The 24,748-nt window shown below is 31.9% G+C and overlaps 1 long non-coding RNA gene across 8 annotated transcripts in view; it reads right to left on the bottom strand.

The window, feature by feature from the left end:
• Nucleotides 1-16,538: 16,538 nt before the first annotated feature.
• LOC127717806 (uncharacterized) overlaps nt 16,539-24,748 on the bottom strand; it is a 120,954-nt gene continuing 112,744 nt past the window's right edge. For 2 of the 8 annotated variants that reach the window (XR_007989418.1, XR_007989417.1), the window contains exons 2-5: nt 22,143-22,203; nt 21,524-21,607; nt 18,674-18,748; nt 16,539-16,798 (exon numbers count right to left, since the gene is read on the bottom strand). This is a non-coding gene — a long non-coding RNA (uncharacterized LOC127717806). Of the gene's footprint in view, nt 16,799-18,673; nt 18,749-21,523; nt 21,608-22,142; nt 22,204-24,620; nt 24,690-24,748 lie in introns of those variants that run through there. The other 6 variants (XR_007989415.1, XR_007989414.1, XR_007989420.1 and 3 more) reach the window with 4 other exon arrangements.

The raw sequence follows: 24,748 nt of genomic DNA, 5'->3' as shown, positions 1-24,748 counted from the left end.
TATAAATGTAATTTCATGGTAAGTATATTTAACCAAATTCATATAAAATGGTTATTTTTGAAATCTCAAGAAGAGATTTTATATGAATTTATAGGGTTAAATATACTTACCACAATCCACCACCACCCCTGGAATAAATTCAGTTTTTTGTTCACATAATTGAAATTATTCAATTAAACGACAAATTAAAACTAAAGATACTGTATGTTACACAGGTAAATTATGACGTAGGTGAGTACATCTTATGGATGTAATTTTTAATCACCTAGTTAATTGCGATGAGAACATGTTGTGAAAGCAAGCATATTTTATATAATATAAATGTAATTTCATGTTAAGTATATTTAACCCTATAAATTCATATAAAATCTCTTCTTGAGATTTCAAAAATAACCATTTTCTCGGTATCTCTACTTTATAATGCCATTTTGCACCTCCATTTTTGTTTTTGACACTGATCACTTTTGGACTTTCTTTTAGCAATCTTGGTTCATCTAGGGTACCCATTTTGTATCCTCAACTCCTCCGTAACCCCATATTAGAATTTATTCAAACATTTTTTAGAATATAACCCATATAATTGCACATAGGGGAGAGTTGTTCACTTAGTTATTCATAGACTGTTATTCATGTATGATGGGGCGGGGTATCATTTTTGGAGTTTTGCTGACATGGTTTCTAGTTTGTACTTATTTTCCATGTTTTAACGTTCAGTGGAACGATCCACAACTCGATCTGTAGCCATCTTTATGCACTTTGTGGCGGAGCATAAAATTAATGTTACCAGCCACATGTGTATGTGCCTGTTCAAAGTCGGAAGCCTCATCAGTGGTTGTCTTATTTCGAGTTTAAGGGCCTACGATACAATTACAGAGGAGGTAATGAAGTCGCTAACGTAAAATGTTATTTTTTCCGACGTCAAACTGTGACACATTGGGAAAAAGATACATTTTTGACTGATTTTAATCAGTAACTTGAAAACGAGCACATGGACCCCTCTTTTTTAAATGGCATTTGGCTTGATTATGTTTGAAGATTATTTGTACCAATTTTTATGAAAAAATCACCGATGATTTTTTTTTTAAATCAGAAAAATATACAGACAAAATGCCTATTTTTTCTAAAATCATGTATATTTGATAAAAGTTAATTATATAACTCTCTTGTTGAAGACTGTATGTAGCCATATAGATGACTTACGAATATCATTGCTGTCTCATTGAAGTTTACTCGACATCTCATGTATTCCTAGTCCAGAAATCAAGTGGTACCGTTTATGTTATTACTACCATTGGGTCGATGCCTCTGCTGGTGGACTGATAGTCCCCGAGGGTATCACCGGCCCAGTAGCCAGTACTTCGGTATTAAATTATTTAAAATTAAGGAATGTATCTCCCTCATGCAAAGCTCTGATTCCTTGCCCGGCTTTGGCTGTACTTTTTTGTCCTTTTTGGTTTATAGCTCTTCATCCTTTTAATAAGCTTTGGATTTTCAAATATTTTGGCCTCGAGCATCACTGAAGAGACATTGATTGTCGAAATGCGCAACTGGTGCAGAAAAATTGGTACCGTTTATGTTATTACTACCACTGGGTCGATGCCTCTGCTGGTGGACTGATAGTCCCCGAGGGTATTACCAGCCCAGTAGCCAGTACTTCGGTACTGGCATTAAAATACGGATTTTGTGTTACTAAAATTTGCTGTTACAAAATTTTTGAAATTATTTAAAATTAAGGAATGTATCTCCCTCATGCAAAGCTCTGATTCCTTTCCCGGTTTTGGCTATACTTTTTTGTCCTTTTTGGTTTATAGCTCTTCATCCTTTTAATAAGCTTTGGATTTTCAAATATTTTGGCCTAGAACATCACTGAAGAGACATTGATTGTCGAAATGCGCATTTGGTGAAAAATTGGTACCGTTTATGTTATAATAATAACAATATTTCTTTCTATCTTTCACTCAAAAAATAAAATTGTCTATATTAAAGTGCAAGTTGAACTCTATTTAACTCAATTACATGTGAACAAATAAAGACGTTTATTTAACTGATTTCCATTCTATAAGATATAAGATTAGGAAAATGTTAACAAACGTTCTTATAGCCAAATGGCATAATATATACTTTTTTAAATATTGAAAACCATGACGTAATGGGTACACTTCATTTATTTTAATAGCATTTGGGAAAAAAGATAGGAAAACGTAAAGGGTGTGCTGAAAATAAATAATTAGACCGGTATGATGTTGTTTGAACCACAGAAAATACTGTAACAGGCAGATCGAGGATTGTTTTTAAAATGAGGGGGGGGGGGGGGGGTGGGGGTTGGGGGGCGTAAACTCCCGAAACTGGCGTGCGGAGCGAGGCGAAACCATTTTGGACGATTTTATGCTTAAAAATACATATAATTGTGAGAAACATGAGATTTTCTTTTTTTGGGGGGCGATCAAGGGGGAGTGTATGCCCTGTCGCCCTATCATAGATCGCCACTGCCACTGACAAGACTCGATGGTTTTGGGATTTAATGGTAAAAAATGTGATATGATCATAATCCGCTCGAATCTCCATGAATACAACTTAAATATTGTTTTACATTTTAGGTAAAAATTGTGTATTTAACTGAAAATACAGATGAACGAAATGATTTCACAAAATCAGGGATATAAAAATACCTTAAACCCTTCAAATAAAATCACTAAATACAGAAGAATAGATGGCTTTAATAAAAAGCATAAAATACTGAAGTCCCTAATTAATAGTATAAGTTCTTGTGTGCATAGGGTGCAGCTTTGTCCGTATCAGTGCACTCCACAGTTGGGGTGGTGTAAACAGATTTAAACCTGCGAGAGGTATAAAAACGAGCAAAATAACGAAAATCTAAAAATCGTGCATGTAATGTTTGCCACTGAATGTAAGAAATCATTCAATCAATGTATCTATAATTCGATCGTGTTTAAACAAATACAGTATTACAACATGGGGGATAAAGTATTGATATGGTTACTCGTGTTAATGAGGAAGTGAACCGTTCAAGAAAATATCGATTTCCGAATTGTATAATATTCCTCACACACGTCAACGTGTATGCTATTTGAAGAAGTGCCTTTGATTTTTACAATTTCAATGAAAAGAACAGGCATTTTGGGAACAGGATTCGCATATATTTTGTTTTGATAATGAGTGTGTACACAGTACCGGTATGTTTAACTCTAAATAGTGTTGAGTCCATGAATTGAGCCGTAAATGTATTCAACAGACCGCAATAACTGCCTGAAATGGTTCAATTCATTGGTTGGTTCAACTAGTTTTCTTATACCTCAAACTTGGCCACCTTTTCTCTGTCTTCAACAGTGAAATAATTAAATGTACAAAAAGAACGAATGATAGAATACATATTCAGGAATGCAAGGAAAAACACTTAACTTTTAACTTTAGGTATATGTTACTCATACATATGGAAGCTGAACTGGATCAAAAGTTTATAATTCATATTGACATATTTAAGTCAAAATCTATACAACATTTCTACAAGTTAACTTAAATATGGGTTCTTGTTGAGTTGATATCTCTCTAAATATCAACAAATCAACTTAATTGTGTATACATATCGAGTGAACAAAGTATACATTAAATATCATTGGTAAAACATGACTTTAGCTATGTGGAGTATATGATTTGTTTTCATCTTGTTTACTTTTAAATGTCATTTTGACGACACAACTTCTCAACAAGTGGAAAAGTAACAAGTCATCTTATCGTGTTGTTTAAAATATATATACTTATTCTAAGTCAGATTGTCTTAAAAATCACAGCATATTAGCATAAGTGGTGTAAATTTGACTATAAATTCCAAAGACGAGCCATACAGTCTAAAGTAACGGTGCTTCTACAGATCTTTGCTAGGCTAGTGGAAAGAGTACAATGCTTCGGACAATGTATTTCAAGGTATGATTATTCATTTCTCAATACTAAATATCGAATTAGGATCGTGTGAAAGTTAAAATACATATTGCCATATTTGACTATGAAACTGAAAAGGTGTTACCGGTACAATATGCAGTCAATGGTATTGCAATGTTTAATTGTACGAACAACTAATATCCAAATCCTGCAGAAGCTCATTAGGATAAACCATGGGTTGTAAAAAGCAAAAAAAAAAAAATAATTCCGAACTCCGAGAAAAAATCTAGATGGAAAGTCCTTTATTAGATTGCAAAATAATAAAAAGCTCAAACACATCATGTGAATGGAAAACAACTGTCATATTCCTGACTGGGTACAGGCATTTTGGTGTGTGTAGAAAATGGCGGATTAAACCTGGTTTTGAAGGTAGCTAAACCTCTCATTTGGATAACAGCCTGAGAAGACATGACATTGTACAATGCCAAAATTAAAGTAAAGACAGGTTGTAGGACCGTATGGGTTCATAGTACTATGAATATATGTATATATATATATAGCTATTTTACAAGTATAAAAAACAAATTTTTGAATAGGCTTGTCTGTGTATTTATACATCCCAAAAGAGTTCATTAACAAAATAATATATCTAGTAGTGTTTTAATTTATTGATAACAAAATCGATATTAGTACCGATAAAAACAATGTTCAAAGTTTTTATTACGATATTAATATGATAACCTCTAAGAGTTAATTCATTCAAATGGTCAATAAGTGTACAGGGTCGTTTATTAATTTTCGTGCTCTATAAACAATATTACCGTAAACATTAGAATGTGAAATCCCGTTTTTGATAAGTTTTCTACAGGTACAGCCAAATTTTCTACCCAAATCTTTATATCTATTAAAGAATTTTGTGAATGATTTAAGAAATTTGTGGTAACGAAACCCTTTACTCAATAATTTACAAGTGATACTCTGATTACGTACGGTGAAATAAATTACCTCACTACAGACACGGGCATGGCGATCGAGTTGGGATGTATGAACACCGTAATATGGAGCCAATGGAACTTCGCCATCAAGAAAAGGAAAATTAACAATATGGAAAGAAAAATCGTCTTTTTTGTCGTAAATTTTGGTATAAAGTTTTTCCCTGATTAATAGAAATATCTAAATCTAGGAATGGAAAATTACTACTGTTGACATTAGATTTATTTAAAGTAAGCTCTTTTGGGTAAATTTCGACAGTATATTTAGAAAATTCTTGATTATTTAACGAAAAAATATTATCAAGATAACGGTAAGTTTTGTTAAATTTTTCTATTCAATGAAATGTGTACATATTACAAGGTTTGTATAGCATATAGGGATTCAAGGTGCTGTTGCCATATTACAGATGTCTAAATATATGTATATGACTAACTATGTATTTTTTTTACAAGTAACATTCCTTGTGATGCATTTCTGTCTTGCTTGGCGTATGCCCGGAGACATTGCAAACACCCAAGAACTTGTTCGCTATATATTATCATGATCTTCGGTACACTACGAAAGAAATATGTGGATTTTTTATGTTAGTTCATAATACGTATTTTAGTATATCAACAATTAAGCGGATGAAGAGACGCCTGAACCTGAGAAGTCAGGTGAGCTAATGAAATAGAGCTTTTTATTATTTTGCAATCTAATAAAGGACTTTCCATCTAGATTTTTTCTCGGAGTTCGGAATTATTATTTTTTTTTTTTTGCTTTTTACAACCCATGGTTTATCCTAATGAGCTTCTGCAGGATTTGGATATTAGTTGTTCGTACAATTAAACATTGCAATACCATTGACTGCATATTGTACCGGTAACACCTTTTCAGTTTCATAGTCAAATATGGCAATATGTATTTTAACTTTCACACGATCCTAATTCGATATTTAGTATTGAGAAATGGATAATCATACCTTGAAATACATTGTCCGAAGCATTGTACTCTTTCCACTAGCCTAGCAAAGATCTGTAGAAGCACCGTTACTTTAGACTGTATGGCTCGTCTTTGGAATTTATAGTCAAAATTACACCACTTATGCTAATATGCTGTGATTTTTAAGACAATCTGACTTAGAATAAGTATATATATTTTAAACAACACGATAAGATGACTTGTTACTTTTCCACTTGTTGAGAAGTTGTGTCGTCAAAATGACATTTAAAAGTAAACAAGATGAAAACAAATCATATACTCCACATAGCTAAAGTCATGTTTTACCAATGATATTTAATGTATACTTTGTTCACTCGATATGTATACACAATTAAGTTGATTTGTTGATATTTAGAGAGATATCAACTCAACAAGAACCCATATTTAAGTTAACTTGTAGAAATGTTGTATAGATTTTGACTTAAATATGTCAATATGAATTATAAACTTTTGATCCATTTCAGCTTCCATATGTATGAGTAACATATACCTAAAGTTAAAAGTTAAGTGTTTTTCCTTGCATTCCTGAATATGTATTCTATCATTCGTTCTTTTTGTACATTTAATTATTTCACTGTTGAAGACAGAGAAAAGGTGGCCAAGTTTGAGGTATAAGAAAACTAGTTGAACCAACCAATGGATTGAACCATTTCAGGCAGTTATTGCGGTCTGTTGAATACATTTACGGCTCAATTCATGGACTCAACACTATTTAGAGTTAAACATACCGGTACTGTGTACACACTCATTATCAAAACAAAATATATGCAAATCCTGTTACCAAAATGCCTGTTCTTTTCATTGAAATTGTAAAAATCAAAGGCACTTCTTCAAATAGCATACATGTTGACGTGTGTGAGGAACATTATACAATTCGGAAATCGATATTTTCTTGAACGGTTCACTTCCTCATTAACACGAGTAAACATATCAATACTTTATCCCCCATGTTGTAATAATGTATTTGTTTAAACACGATCGAATTATAGATACATTGATTGAATGATTTCTTACATTCAGTGGCAAACATTACATGCACGATTTTTAGATTTTCGTTATTTTGCTCGTTTTTATACCTCTCGCAGGTTTAAATCTGTTTACACCACCCCAACTGTGAAGTACACTGATACGGACAAAGCTGCATCCTATGCACACAAGAACTTATACTATTAATTAGGGACTTCAGTATTTAATGCTTTTTATTAAAGCCATCTATTTTTCTGTATTTAGTTATTTTATTTGAAGGGTTTAAGGTATTTTTATATCCCTGATTTTGTGAAATCATTTCGTTCATCTGTATTTTCAGTTAAATACACAATTTTTACCTAAAATGTAAAACAATATTTAAGTTGTATTCATGGAGATTCGAGCGGATTATGATCATATCACATTTTTCACCATTAAATCCCAAAACCATCGAGTCTTGTCAGTGCCAGTGGCGATCTATGATAGGGCGACAGGGCATACACTCCCCCTTGATCGCCCCCCAAAAAAAGAAAATCTCATGTTTCTCACAATTATATGTATTTTTAAGCATAAAATCGTCCAAAATGGTTTCGCCTCGCTCCGCACGCCAGTATCTATTGCCTTTTCGGGAGTTTACGCCCCCCTCCTCTCATTTTAAAAACAATTCTCGATCTGCCTGTTACAGTATTTTCTGTGGTTCAAACAACATCATACCGTTCTTATTATTTATTTTCAGCACACCCTTTACGTTTTCCTATCTTTTTTCCCAAATGCTATTAAAATAAATGAAGTGTACCAACTACGTCATGGTTTTCAATATTTAAAAAAGTATATATTATGCCATTTGGCTATAAGAACGTTTGTTAACATTTTCCTAATCTTATATCTTATAGAATGGAATTCAGTTAAATAAACGTCTTTAATTGTTCACATGTAATTGAGTTAAATAGAGTTCAACTTACACTTTAATATAGACAATTTTATTTTTTGAATGAAAGATAGAAAGAAATTTTGTTATTATTATAACATAAACGGTACCAATTTTTCACCAGATGCGCATTTCGACAATCAGTGTCTCTTCAGTGATGTTCGAGGCCAAAATATTTGAAAATCCAAAGCTTATTAAAAGGATGAAGAGCTATAAACCAAAAAGGACAAAAAAGTATAGCCAAAACCGGGAAAGGAATCAGAGCTTTGCATGAGGGAGATACATTCCTTAATTTTAAATAATTTCAAAAATTTTGTAACAGCAAATTTTAGTAACACAAAATCTGTATTTTTATGCCAGTACCGAAGTACTGGCTACTGGGCTGGTGATACCCTCGGGGACTATCAGTCCACCAGCAGAGGCATCGACCCAGTGGTAGTAATAACATAAACGGTACCAATTTTTCTGCACCAGTTGCGCATTTCGACAATCAATGTCTCTTCAGTGATGCTCGAGGCCAAAATATTTGAAAATCCAAAGCTTATTAAAAGGATGAAGAGCTATAAACCAAAAAGGACAAAAAAGTATAGCCAAAGCCGGGAAAGGAATCAGAGCTTTGTATGAGGGAGATACATTCCTTAATTCTAAATAATTTCAAAAATTTTGTAACAGCAAATTTTAATAACACAAAATCCGTATTTTCATGCCAGTACCGAAGTACTGGCTACTGGGCTGGTGATACCCTCGGGGACTATCAGTCCACAAGCAGAGGCATCGACCCAGTGGTAGTAATAACATAAACGGTACCACTTGATTTCTGGACTAGGAATACATGAGATGTCGAGTAAACTTCAATGAGACAGCAATGATATTCGTAAGTCATCTATATGGCTACATACAGTCTTCAACAAGAGAGTTATATAATTAACTTTTATCAAATATACATGATTTTAGAAAAAAAGGCATTTTGTCTGTATATTTTTCTGATTTAAAAAAAAAATCATCGGTGATTTTTGCATAAAAATTGGTACAAATAATCTTCAAACATAATCAAGCCAAATGCCATTTAAAAAAGAGGGGTCCATGTGCTCGTTTTCAAGTTACTGATTAAAATCAGTCAAAAATGTATCTTTTTCCCAATGTGTCACAGTTTGACGTCGGAAAAAATAACATTTTACGTTAGCGACTTCATTACCTTCTCTGTTATTGTATCGTATGCCCTTAACTCGAAATAAGACAACCACTGATGAGGCTTCCGACTTTGAACAGGCACATACACATGTGGCTGGTAACATTAATTTTATGCTCCGCCACAAAGTGCATAAAGATGGCTACAGATCGAGTTGTGGATCGTTCCACTGAACGTTAAAACATGGAAAATAAGTACAAACTAGAAACCATGTCAGCAAAACTCCAAAAATGATACCCCGCCCCATCATACATGAATAACAGTCTATGAATAACTAAGTGAACAACTCTCCCCTAGGTGCAATTATATGGGTTATATTCTAAAAATGTTTGAATAAATTCTAATATGGGGTTACGGAGGAGTTGAGGATACAAAATGGGTACCCTAGATGAACCAAGATTGCTAAAAGAAAGTCCAAAAGTGATCAGTGTCAAAAACAAAAATGGAGTTGCAAAATGGCATTATAAAGTAGAGATACCGAGAAAATGGTTATTTTTGAAATCTCAAGAAGAGATTTTATATGAATTTATAGGGTTAAATATACTTACCATGAAATTACATTTATATTATATAGAATATGTTTGCTTTCACAACATGTTCTCATCGCAATTAACTAGGTGATTTAAAATTACATCCATAAGATGTACTCACCTACGTCATAATTTACCTGTGTAACATACAGTATCTTTAGTTTTAATTTGTCGTTTAATTGAATAATTTCAATTATGTGAACAAAAAACTGAATTTATTCCAGGGGTGGTGGTGGATTGTGGTAAGTATATTTAACCCTATAAATTCATATAAAATCTCTTCTTGAGATTTCAAAAATAACCATTTTATATGAATTTGGTTAAATATACTTACCATGAAATTACATTTATATTGTATAGAATATTTACTGATTAACAAGCAGTATTTTATTTTGGTGGAGGATAAATTCTTTCACACATATACAATTTCAAACATATAAAACTATGTCAAAGTTTTTAAAAAATAACTCCACTTAATTTTGTAAATACGGATATTAGTCAAAACCGAAATTACTAAATTTAAATTTATTATACAATAAAGCTATGCTGTATAACTGTATGTATCAATGGCAAAACTTTGCAGATTGCATAAATAAAAGTATGCAAAAATAGACTGGATGGAGAGTTGTCTCATTGGCACTCATACCACATCTTTCTATATCTGTTGAATAAATAATCTACAGGCCAGTATAGAAATTATTTCATTAAAGCTCCTTCATTATGAGTTAACTGTGTTGTAATATTATTGCAACAGTAAATAAGCATTTATTTTTTAATAGGTTGTTCTTATTGCTTGTACAAATCGACAAGAACTAATCCAACCTTAGTATCAATTACTTTCAACTTTGAAATATTAGTTTTCAAAACTTTAGTTTATTTGAAAACAATTAGCTTCTCTCTAACTTTCCATTGTTTTCTCTATAGTTTTAATATAATAACAGAGAATATATGATTGCTGTCATCTTTTGATAACCTGATCAATATCATATCTTTCGAAATAAATTCTTTTCTGCTTAATTGTCAAAGAATTATAATCAATTAAAATATACTTTGTAAATAAGTGTCCTTAATACAAACAAAGTATAATAAAGACTCAAACAAAAGTTGTTTCATGATTATGTTAAATCTGGATTAATCTATAAACTTTTTTTTGAAGTTATAGTCTCCCTGAGTACTTATTCTTCTGCTAGATATACTACTCTTTTTAATATCTTATAGATTTAGAACGAAAATATTTTTTGCCAAGAGAGGTCTTGCATTATTATAGAATGACAATTTTCCAAACCGACTAAATTTTAAAATCTGATAGAAATTTCTATGAGTGGTGAGAAATGGACAAATCAGTGGAAATGTTTAAATATACATGTTTTCCAATGGTATCATAATGCTTCTACAGAGCATTTGGATGTTGAGCAAGCCAATAACTGTTGTCATAATAAGCCAAAAAAGAATGCTGTCAGATGATTTTCTCCAACTATGAAAAATCTGTCTGTCAATGTTGTTTTGATATTTCTAAATAATATTTCACAATGATATACTGTCTAAAATTAGAACCCTTATAAATTATATCTTGCCATGTACAGTTCCAAATTTAAAGAAACAAAAGTTTGACATATTGAACAACTCTTGAACTGCTGCTCTTGACAATTGTTTATATTTGTTTCAGAAATTATTTCGCAATCAGAAATACTAACATGCAACTTGTTAAATATAGTTCTATAGGTGTATTTAAAGAAAACACGTTTGACCATATGGAAAAACACTTGTACTAACTTGCGGACTTAAGTGTTCTTAGTTGTTTTAGAAATGGTTTCACAATCAGAAATGCTCATTTTATTTCTCTCTTGTTCACATTATCTGAATTCTATACATTCTGATATGATTCCATATATACCAACCAAAACACTTTTGGTAGTATTTTTGTGACTTCAACCCAGTCATTTGGTTCACTAAAAGTCACTCAGAAAAATTTTGCATTTGTCCACAGATTTGACAAAACAAAATAAATGTGATTTATATAATCACATCTTTGAAAACAGTATTGAATCAAAATTCAAAGTAACTGTTAATAAACACATTTCAATTTTGTCTAGTATATTCTTGCATAAAATACTAACTCTATGCTAGATATTAATATTATTTCTGCAAAGTTCTGCAGAAAAAGGACTAAGAAATATTGTTTGATAATTGACTGGTCATTATGAAATCTGAATAGTGAATACCATCAATTTGGGGATTAAATCACACGCATTTGGAAACCTTCCTGCATGTAGATAAGTCACAACTTGACTTTGACAAGACTAGATTTTTTTTTTTTTTTTTTTTTTTTTTTTTTTTGTACTCTTTGCTTATAATGAGCAAAAATAAAAATAAACAGTGACATTTTAAATTTAGAAAATGTCTTGCACTTAATATAATCATGGAATTATCATATTGCATTTTACTTCCATGTACTAACAGACTATTGAATGTTATTTGCTAACTATTAATCAGTCTTTTAAATAAACTGCTTTTCATGTATTTTGCTCTTAGATTAACTGCTTCTACACTGGTGCTAAAATTTGAGAACCAATTGAAATATATATATGTATATATTGGTACATTATGTAGCCCAAAAAACCTCTTCTTTTTTCTGCATCTTGTAAAGACTGGCTAAAAAGAAGCTTTATATAAAGAGCTGTATTAGATAGTTCATTTTTAAAACTTGTGAACTACTCCAATCTCCAAGTCCATGTCTAGCATTTTTAATGAATCCTGCATCCACAATGCTTTAAATTTTCTTTATCTATTTACTAATATTTTACTAATCATATCTAATTTTTTGCAAAATCTATCTGATATGTCTTTATTTTTACACTAAATTCTCAAAATACAAATCCTAAATTAATGATAATCTTGTTTTTATATATCAGTATCTTTGAGTCCTCTATAGTTCAGCTTTCTGATTCAATATAAACTCACGGAAAAAAGAACGGGTAGCAGTTTGTTAAGCTGTTTTTTACTACCAATCTCACATTAAGATTGAAAACAGACCAAATGAATGAATCCCTTATAGCAGAATCTTGCCAAACTTGTTGGCATTGCTTTGAAAACTTAAGATGTAAAGGCATAATTTTCCATCTTTAAAAGAGCTTCCAAAAATCTCTCCCTTTCATGATTGGAAGATACATGTATTATTTGACAGTGATTCTCATATAGTGAGGGTAACATAGACCCTTAAGTCTTATGTTATCACCTTTTTGGTGTACTTAACACAAAATAGCACAAGTACATATTATGTTATATGCATTGGCAATGTACACTCTGAATTATGTAATCAAAATATAAGCCATTTCCCTGAATGAGTCTTTGTGAAATGCATCATGGCATTCCCTAAACTCTTAATCCAAGAGACAATCTAATGTTTACTTAAAAAACATTATAAAAGTCTTTGTTTCGTTACTGCAGACAAAACAAACAAATGGTCATAGCAGTACATACTGATAATATTAATGTTCTTCTTGTCAGTAGTAAACTGACCATGAAAATTAAAAATTGATAAAATGAGTTGTCACAAGCTTTCAACTGGTTTTAGAACGGTGTTCCATTCTTACTGACTCAACATATTAGTATTTTCTTAACATCTGTAAGATAATAATTTATCAGTAAAGAAAATATTTACAGCAGTTTCCTGCTCCGAGAAAATATTTCAGGCTTCTGAGAATTTACTGTCCTGATTAAAACTGGACATAATTAAAAAATTTGTGTATTGATATGCTTAATCTGCATACACATTTGTATTGTACTAGATAACACTGTACTATTTCAGTGTTTTTATCTGTCTTGACCATTTCCAGACACTCTTTCAATATATTACATTGTATTATCAATATGAGTTTATATGTAAATTAACTGAACTGTTGGTTCATCACAAAAATCAATGTGCAAACAAAAATTAGCTATGCTTGCAGGTTGTTTTAAATATAATAAGGGTAGACCTAACGTTCCCTGGATGGAAGGATGTCTACTGCAACAATCAGATAGACCTGGACTAAAATTCACTATTCTGATTCTAATTTATTTTATTTTAGTACGTCAAAAAATGAAGTTTTTATTTACAACAATGGTCTATGCTCCATAAATATCAATGTGCAATCAATTAATAGTTATGATTTTTATGTAAGATATCAAATCTGTATTGTAGTAGAATGCATGCAACTTACAGATCCAAAATCATGCATGTTGTTCTAGTTCCTATGTTTTCTGGATGAAACGATGTCAACATTAATCAGATAGACTTGGGCAAAATCCCTATTCTAATTTTAATTTTATTTGTGATTCATTAAGCACGTTTTATTTTCAATAAATATGGTCTATGTTCCCTGAATGGAAGGTTAACCAAATAAACATAATCAGTTGTGGGCAAATTCCCTATTCTGATTGTGATTTATTTTATTTTATTTTATATTTATTTATCAACTTTAAACAGTCAATGTGAGTATCAATGTTGGTCTACGCTCCCTGTATGGAACGTTATCCAAATAAAATAACAATCAGATATGGGCAAGTTCCCTTTCCTGATTGAAATTTATTGAACCAATTGAGGTTCTAGTGACAATAGTGGTCTACGCTCCCATATTTAAAGGACGTTATCCACATTAAAATAGTGACAATAGTGGTCTACGCTCCCACAAGGACGTTATCCACATTAAAATAATCAGATCTGGCCAAAACACCTATTCTGATTTTAATATAGTGATGTGTTTACACAGTCTCGTGTACAGACTGTAAAATTGTAATAAACAATCAACTTATCCAAACTTTCCACTTGACCCGTTTCGTAGATTGCTCTAAACAGCTAAAAATTCGGTCAGCGTGGAAGAAGTATTAAAACATCCGTTTATTCTAAAAACGGAGCACTCACGTAACATGTCCGATTTTGACAGAAAAATTCTGTCTTTCCTCGGACCGGACTTAATGTTTGAAAATGGCGGCTAAACAAAGGTCATTTTCTAGGTCGTCGTTGTTCCAGACTCGTAAGATGTAAAATTGACGAAACGTGCATATCAGAAACTTGACAGAAGCGCTGTATTCACATTAAATTAATCGTAAAACGATATACCGAAAACAAATAATGTCTTTTATAAAACATAAGGATTTAAAAAACCTTGTCGACGAGAAACATGCGTTCACCTGAACGCAAAAATTAAAACTAAAGATACTGTATGTTACACAGGTAAATTATGACGTAGGTGAGTACATCTTATGGATGTAACTTTTAATCACCTAGTTAATTGCGATGAGAACATGTTGTGAAAGCAAACATATTCTATATAATATAAATGTAATTTCATGGTAAGTATATTTAACCAAATTCATATAAAATTTCTATAAAATTATGCTATTTATGAGGAAAAGCGGATATAAATGTGAACTGTAGTCGTGCGGATATGACAAAAGTCTATGTCATGCCAAAATGAACCCAAAAAATCCTTCGAATGAAAAAATGAAATAGGAGGTGTACCAGTTCATCCGTAAATAAGATTCTATTACAGTTTACAAAAGGAGGACCTCCTAACACTATATACCTCCCTCTCCAGAAAGCGGAAGGTGTAGGATTATTAAACCGTACCAAATAATGATAGCTGTGACTGAAAGCAAGCTCATAATACTTGATCTACTTAGAGTAATTATGCAAGCATACATATTAATATCAATGACTGTATTTCACACAGCAACGCCAAAAACAGTGCAGAAAAAGAAACGTTGCTTTAACTAACTGTACAGAATTAAAAATGTAATAAAATAATAGAAACAGTCAATCTGCAAATGCACTGATTCAACCAAAATAGTATGCTTTCAAATTCACGAATAACAGCTATATGACCGTGAAACTTTTAATCAGCAACATCAGAAAATATGTATAATTTTATTTTACAAAATACACAAGGAAATAATACGTGTTTCCCCTGCTATAGATAGACATTACAATAACATCTTTTTCCTGTTTGAAATTCAAGTGATCATTGAATATCGTTCCGCTTACAATTTGAAATGAAACTCGATCAGTCATGGAATATATTGAAAAATAGGCACAACAAGTCTATTCACTTCCCATATTTGACATTTCGTTGGCAGAAAATAAATATGTCTGAAAACAAGTGTTAACATTTGTCCCTGATTTTAACTTATCATGAGCAACATGATGGGTGCCAATGGTGGTAAAAGGGATTCGTGTGGATTTTACTTGAGTTTTCTATGTTGAACTTGGTGATATTTTTATTTCATGTCTTAGCTGTTCTATATGTAACTGTTATCCTTCTAATCTTATACATTCGGTCATGAATTAATTATATTTTTTGTACGTACCGAATATTAGTTAAAGTAATGTCTTTTAAAGGGACTCTCCATTTTGAATTTTCCTTGGAGTTAGGTATTTTTGTTTTTTTTCTTTTGTTTGTAAGACGAGTAACATTTGACAATTCTCTATGATAGAGTGCATAATCACCGGTATGAACATGGTTTTACCACAAGTTGCACGATTATCATCAGCGCAGAGGAGAAAACCTGCTACCCTTCTGGAGTGCCTAAACTCATCACTGATTTTTTTTGTCCGTTCATCTTTAATTTTCTTTGTAAAATATTGATTACTTTTTCGTTTTCCACCTTTAGGCTCAAGTATTGTCTCTTTACTTGGTTTATTGTTTTCGATGTCAACGGCTTCTTATTTTTTCATTAAAAAAGCCAGAGGCAAACAAGTTAACAACTATTTTTCTTCTTTCGTTCTTGGTTATGGTTATTTCTATGACACATGAGGTCCATAATGGCCTAAAAGTGAAATTTAAGAGATATAAAATAAGGAGATGTGGTATGATTGCCACTCATACAACTATCCACCAAAGTTAAAATAAAGTGGATGTAAGCAATTACAGGCAACCGTATGGCCTTCAACAATGAGTAAAATCCCATGACGTATTGTCAGTTATAAATGGCCCCGACATGAAAAATATGAAACAATTCAATTGAGAAAACTAACGGCCTTTTTTGCTAATGCAAGAATTTATTTTTGACACGAAAAAACGAACAAATTGAATGCATCTGTAAATATAGTTACTCGTGCTTTGGTTACAACTTATAATTAATCATTGGTCTCAATCTAATATTCCAAAGTCAAATTCTTGAATAACTGTTATGCGTAGTCACAATATCCTGCTGGGTTCCATACAAGACCCTTACCACAATGTTGTTTCGCAGGTCTCCCCCATACACATTGATAGAAACCATTCTTGTCACATGTATCTACATAGAATTTTCCATGTTGACAGTTCTCTGGACCTAAAAATGAAATATAGTTTTACAAAATTTTGGTACAATTTTAATCAAAACTAAAATTCATCCACGGGTATTAATTAATATTATGTTAATTTTTAAAAATGGCGTTGTTAAATAAGAATAGAGGTACAAATAGTAATGATTTAATATACTAAAAGAAGTAACGTTAAATATTTACAGTTAGTACATTGAACATATGCTTAATTATGGTGTCATTGACTCAATTTGTGCAGTTTTCAAATTTTTGTCACTTTTAGTTTCGATAGTGTGAGGATTTTGTTTACTTTCAGTTTCGATAGTGTGAGGATTTTGTTTACTTTCAGTTTCGATAGTGTGAGGATTTAGTTTACTTTCAGTTTCGATAGGGTGAGGATTTTGTTTACTTTCAGTTTCGATAGTGTGAGGATTTTGTTTACTTTCAGTTTCGATAGTGCGAGGATTTTGTTTACTTTCAGTTTCGATAGTGTGAGGATTTTGTTTACTTTCAGTTTCGATAGGGTGAGGATTTTGTTTACTTTCAGTTTCGATAGTGTGAGGATTTTGTTTACTTTCAGTTTCGATAGTGTGAGGATTTTGTTTACTTTCAGTTTCGATAGTGTGAGGATTTTGTTTACTTTCAGTTTCGATAGTGCGAGGATTTTGTTTACTTTCAGTTTCGATAGTGTGAGGATTTTGTTTACTTTCAGTTTCGATAGGGTGAGGATTTTGTTTACTTTCAGTTTCGATAGTGTGAGGATTTTGTTTACTTTCAGTTTCGATAGTGTGAGGATTTTGTTTACTTTCAGTTTCGATAGTGTGAGGATTTTGTTTACTTTCAGTTTCGATAGTGTGAGGGTTTTGTTTAAGTATTAGTGTTTCTATATTTTTTATTTATGATTTTTTTGCTTATAAATTAACTGTGATTGCTAACAAAAAGTATGAAAAAGTCAAATATGTGATCCAAATTCTGCTTGAAAAGATAAAAAGAATAATGTATTCTAAAGACAAGTTTAAGATGTACATTATGTAATAAATAAATATTATAACATTAACTGGCACTTGGCCAAACAAAGATAAGGCGACTTACTTTTTGTTGACGCTAGTTGTTTGAAAGACGAAATGTGTCAATGCTTCCAAAGTGTAACTCAAACTCAAATATAAAATCCATAAAATATAAACTTGATTGAGGATGACCTTCAAATATAAACTTGATTGAGGATGACCAAATACACCTTCAAATATAAACTTGATTGAGGATGACCAAATACACCTTCAAATATAAACTTGATTGAAGATGACCAAATACACCTTCAAATATAAACTTGATTGAGGATGACCAAATACACCTTCAAATATAAACTTGATTGAGGATGACCAAATACACCTTCAAATATAAACTTGATTGAGGATGACCAAATACACCTTCAAATATAAACTTGATTGAAGATGACCAAATACAACTTCAAATATAAACTTGATTGAGGATGACCAAATACACCTTCAAATATAAACTTGATTGAGGATGACCAAATACACCTTCAAATATAAACTTGATTGAGGATGATCAAATACACCTTCAAATATAAACTTGATTGAGGATGACCAAATACACCTTCAAATTAGGCAGAGCTATAAGTTTGACTACAATGTATTAAGTTTTTTTACGAGTTGTTGCAGAAAGGCACAGACGGACGGAAAACACTACAAACATGTATTTGCTGGTATATGTATCATTAGTTTGAGTGGAGAAGTATGAATATGTAGTCACAATGCTAATGATTTGTAAAACAATGTTTGGTAGAAGGCGTTCATCTACATTCTAACAAAAAAATAACGGGCAATAAAGTATAGCACGTTATAAAGGCTGATGAAAAGACCATATATAACATTTATGCTCACCACACTTATCAGATTCTTCATTCCTTGTTTTTCTGGATGTTGTGGTTATTGGTCTTGGTGACTTCTTGGGACTAACTACAATTAGCAACATTTTTTCCTCTTAAATAAGTTTAAGTCCAATTTTGCTCTTCAAAAGCATTGAAATATGGGATTCTGATTAAGGTCAGTGAATATATTATTTAACAAATATAAATGGAGTTTTTGATAACTTTAAGGTAAAGCTGTTAAAATGTTTAAAAATATAGAAAATTATGCCAAAATTTTAATTTTCTTTTGTTTTAATAGTAAAACGTCAATTCTTTTCTGCAATTTAACATTTACGGACAAGAAGACCTTAACGCAAACGCTGGCAAAAAGTTCCGAAAAGTCATTTCTAACGGCTTACAAAATTTATATAATTATATTTCACCTAATTTTTCGTCCGCCATTTGGGATATCCGGAATTGCAGTTACGGACATCAGTTTAATCCCAGTGATGACAGAAAGATGTAAATACTAATAAATGTCAAGCTCGAATCGTTCTGGATTCAAGCTAACTATAAAATTGAGAATGGAAATGGAAAATGTGTCAAAGAGACAACAACCCGACCAAAGAGCAGAAAAAAGCGAAAGGCCACCAATGGGTCTTCAACACAGCGAGGCTCGTGACTTGGGACAGGCGCAAACATGCGGCGGAGTTAAACATGTTTTGTGAGATCTCAACCCTCCCCCTATACTTCTACATATAGCCAATGTAGAATAAACAAACACACAGCAATACGTACAGTAAAACTAAGTTTAAAAGAAGTCCGAGTCCTTTATATGTTATGTTGTATCAGAAAATATTTTTAAAATTCGAACATGGTGCAGCAAAAATCGAATAAATTTTGTTCATGTGTCATAACGATGGTTGAGTAACATATTCAAATGTAGCTTGATAATGGGAGTCATTAAGTTAAACATACTTACTAGTAACTATATATTGTGGAGTTATGATTCTTGATTGATGAAGATTTTTAAAGGTTTTTTCTCAAAAAATTAGTTTTAAACCAGAACGTTGTAATTGAAGTTTGATTTTATTAAATCTAACATCTTGCTTTCTGCACTTGCTGCCCTGAACTGTTAGATATTGATTTAACAAGTCATCAACGGACAAATTATGTAATATGGTACTGACTGATTTGTATCAATTTCAATATATTAACCTTTATAATAGAGGTTAAACTCATTGGGGTGTATCTCAATATAACTTGAGCAAGATGTTAGATTTAATAAAATACATAATGACGTGGCTCTTTTTTTTTTAGAAGAAATTCACAATAAGCATATAGAGTTATAGACAAGCGGCAAGAAGGACAAGGGAAAATTCTAATTTATATTCTGCAGAGGATATGCCTAAAAGAACTAGACTACATTCTGTTCATACTTTGAACGACAAAATTATTGTATTTCTACCTGTGTGACGTTTACATGCTGATCAACTGATGTACGTCAAACGCGCAATGTTTTGGTTTTCTAACTATTTCGATCTGAGCGTCACTGATGAGTCTTATGTAGACGAAACGCGCGTCTGGCGTATGAAATTATAAGCCTGGTACCTTTGATAACTATTAACCTAACCATGTGCCTGTCAGGGTAAGGAGTCAGTCCCAGTACTTAAAATCTTTCAATCCTTTATGGGTGGACATAGATAAATAAAATCGTATAATAAAAAAGCAATGAATGAGGTTGTTAAATTTGATATCTGACTTTTTGTGCTTCTTTGTTACATATTTGTTTTTTTTATAGTGATTAAGATTATAACACAATGCTGACTGCTGTACCCCTATTTTTGATATTTTTACCTATTATGTTTGTTTGATTTGTTCACGCATCGTTGTCAATATAATGGAATTTGATTCGACTGTCATACAAGTGCGAGGTTTAGCTAGCTATAAAACCAGGTTCAATCAACCATTTTTTACATAAGAAAAATGTCTGTACCAAGTCAGGAACATGACAATTGTTACCCATTCGTTTAATGTGTTTGAGCTTTTGATTTTGCAATTTGATTAGGGACTTTCCGTTTTGAATTTTCCTCGGAGTTCAGTATTTTTGTGATTTTACTTTTTGAAATGAAAATGATAATGTATAAGTGTCGTGCGTTGGTTGCCCTTCACTGGATTATCCTTTATCAACAATGCTCAAACTAAAAAAAAGTAAGCCTGGGATGTATAAATACGTAAAAATGTTAGGAACTATATGACCTAAAGGGACTTGAAGTGAACTGCTAATTTCATCTAAGTAGATATAAGAAGATGTGGTATGAGTGCCAATGAGACAACTCTCCATCCAAGTCACAATTTGCAAAAGTAAACCACTATAGGTCAAAGTACGGGCTTCAACACGGAGCCTTGGCTCACACCGAACAGCAAGATATAAAGGGCCCCAAAAATGACTAGTGTAAAACCATTCAAACAGGAAAACCAACGGTCTAATCTATATAAAGTACGAGAAACGAGAAACACTCATGAACCACATCAACAAACGACAACCACTGAACATCAGGTTCCTGAATTAGGACAGGTGCAAACACATGCAGCGGGTTTAAACGTTGTAATAGGCGCCAACCTTCACCCTACCTGAATTAATAGTGTAACATCACAACATAGAAAGACACACTATAAACTATCAATTGAAAAGGCATAACCCAATCAAAAGACATATTAACAAAAGCAAGTGATCATACACTCAACGAATAAATTTGATCTATGACACAATGTAAATAAAAAAATTAATAACACAAAGGGGTTACATGTATGTTACTCCAAAAACACACGTGTTGTGCGCACTGAAATAATTTCATTAGAATTTCTATGTTGTAATTTTTACCTTTTGACAATGGTGTGCCTTCGTCGTTCCATTCATACGGCTTGATTGTAAGTCCACTAACTTTTGCGAAAGAGCAAAAGAACGCTTAAAAACAGATAGAAATTATGTTTCTCTTCGTTCAACTGTTATGACGATTTTATAATTTGGTAAAAAATTGATCTTGTGTTATTACATAATGATACTTTTATAACATCAGGGATTGAGAATAAACGGTACACTTTTACCTGCTGATAACATATTTTCATTTATTTATTTTTTTTTGTTATTTGTTGAATTGTTATACAAAAAAGGTAAGTGTATAGTATTTTATTTCAACCTGGAATTTCACAATAACTGTACGAAATTAACTAGGTGCCTAATGTCCTATATCGTTTTACATTTGGCGTTACGAAGTCATAAACAACTGATGTTTTATTAAATTTTGTTTTCCGAGTCCGCTTACACTTTATCATATGAAGAAGGAAGTATCGATATAAAATGTTTTTTTCTGACGAAAATACTGTTCATCAATTTGAAATGAACAAGTTACAGGAATGACGTGAAAATGGTTACACAAATGGGGAATGTGAAAAAAGTGTTAACATTTATAAAAAAAAAAAACGGAAAAATAAAACATTACCAATACCATTCAGTACGAAAACTGCAAGGAGGAGAGCCTGTGTGCGATTTCTTTTGATCATCTACAAAATAATAGAAATAATAAAACGTTCCATTATCCTTAAGGATGTTTGCTACTCATGTTTTTGACTTTTTGACTTTTTTCGGAATCCTCTAGTTTTATCCATGTAGTGCCAATATAAATTTTGCACGCTAACCCCTATTTTTCTTTTCATAATTTTAAAACATATAATTTAAACATCTATTTTTGAACATCTTATAAAATCCATGTTTTTTTTCATAGTGTTTGAAATAAAAAAAGGTGTCAATGTTAAATTTACGAAAAATCTAGAGAGAATCTTTCCCGCCAAATTTTCAATTAATTATATCTCTTATACAAGGATACGGACCTATTATTTTTTCTGCTTTTTAAGTTCCATTATTTATATACTATCAATTAATTACAGGCTTTTAAAAGTCTTGTTATTTTGAAGTAAAGAAGCGAACATCTTTAAAACAGAACATTTTAAAAAAGGATTTGTGTGGTAATCGTTTCTCGGAAGATCGAAAAACTTTTGAACAATTTAGAGTCTTTCAGGTAAAAAAAAGTAATCTTTAACATTACGCCCTATTCCGTCTAAACGAACTGATGGTCACATATTTTGAATTATTTTTTCATATTCTGGATGTCTACTTCCTTGTTTGCTGAAATTTACTCATCATCTCTATATAAAACTCAAAAGATATGGTATATATATATATAAAGGCAACAGTAGTTTACCGTTGTTCAATAGTCATAATTCGATTAAACAAAAAAAAATCAGGGTAACAAACTAAAACCGAGGGAAACACGTCAACTATAAAAGGAAAACAACGGAACAACACAAACACTGAACCACAACAAAATCAAACGCCAACATACATAGAAACGGACTGTCTGATAACAACTGCCATATTCCTGACTTGGTACAGGACATTTTAAGAAAAAATAGTGGGTTGAACCTGGTTTTATGGCTAGCCAAACCTCCCGCTTATATGGCAATGCTAAAAATACCGCTAAAATGACAACACCACGTGACAGGTATACAATACAAACAAACGAAAAAAACACTCAGCACAGAGAAATACATAAATAAATAGTATAATAGTACATTATAACTTATAAACCACAGAATAACAACGGACACCTCCCATGAATTTACGACAGCACACCAGGACACCACAAACGAAATATAAACTGCGCGTCATATGAATGGACCACCGTCACAAAAAGTGACGTATTTTTTGTGACGTTTATATTATCACAGGTAAATTTCTAAAAATAAAATAAATTTGTTTTATCTATAGACACATACAAGAATATTGAATTGGGTTTGAGTTTGTAATGGTGTTATTTTATGTATTTTTTTAACTATGTCGGTTTTTCTTCTAAATCAAAACTGTGTATAAACAAAAAAAATCCTGTGCATATAGTTGCTTTGAACTTAAAATCAATTCAAACCACAAACGAAATAAACAGACAACAACTCAGTACAAAATGACACAGCGGACCCACACGTATAAGAAAGTAACAACAAAAAGCCCGAAAGCGGGATATATAAATACCGAACCACGTCGTCTCGAACATAAGACATAACAAAATATCTCACAGGACTTACAAAAGAAACATCATAACTAAATACATGAATGTTGAATATATAAATACCGAAACACGTTTGATTGCCAGTGAAACAACTCTCCCCCAGAAACCAAATGACGTCGAGATTAGCAACTATAGTTCACCGTATGGCCTTTGCCATTAGGAAAACCCGTACCGCAACTGCAAGCTATGAAAGGACACAAAATGACAAATGTAAATTCAAACGAGAAAATAATGACCTAAAAGTTTGACCAATTTGGTTCAAAAGTGTTTGCAATTTCTATAGAATACGTATTGCATTACAGTTCTTCTTAGAAAAAAAAACCCATTGAAAATAGAGTTTTTTCACTGGACTAAAAAGTTTTGTTAAATATTTAAGACCGTCTCAACCTTGTTTGTTGAAAAACAATATTGCATCTTTAATCTGTTAAACAGTTTTTTGATTTGATTTTTGTTTTACTTTATTGTTACATGTATTTCTATTTTCTTATTCCAGAAATATGCCCGAAGCATTGTTTCTTTGATCGAAAACGCATGCAATTTAAATGAAAATAAATTATTGCAGCCAAACAAACGCTGGTCCACTGGATTGTCCAGTCGTCCGTTTGTTCGGTTTTTCTCCCGTTTTCATGCACCTTTGATTAGCAACTCCTCATAACAAGTGGAAACATAGTCCAAGTAGAGATTTCCCTGTTGCAGTTTGAAGCTGTATTATTGTAGCAATCCAGAAAATGAAAATTCAATTCAGAACGTAACATTTATTCTTTTATATTTTATTTCAAAAAATTATGGTTTAACAAATTTCAAACTTTGTTAAACAATGCCCTTGTTTAAAGAAATTAAATATAAAGATTGTCTTACCGTGAACAGTGTAGGTCTGTTTATGTCGAAGAGAAATCTGGATGCTTCTTAAATATCAAAATTTATCTGACCTCCTACACATTCCTAGGAATATGATTGGTTAAAAGAAATCGCGTGGAGACCGTGTA

The sequence above is a fragment of the Mytilus californianus genome, unplaced genomic scaffold, assembly GCF_021869535.1.
Source record: "Mytilus californianus isolate M0D057914Y unplaced genomic scaffold, xbMytCali1.0.p SCAF_10, whole genome shotgun sequence".
Lineage (NCBI taxonomy): Eukaryota > Metazoa > Mollusca > Bivalvia > Mytilida > Mytilidae > Mytilus > Mytilus californianus.
This window is presented reverse-complemented; position numbering and strand designations above follow the sequence as displayed.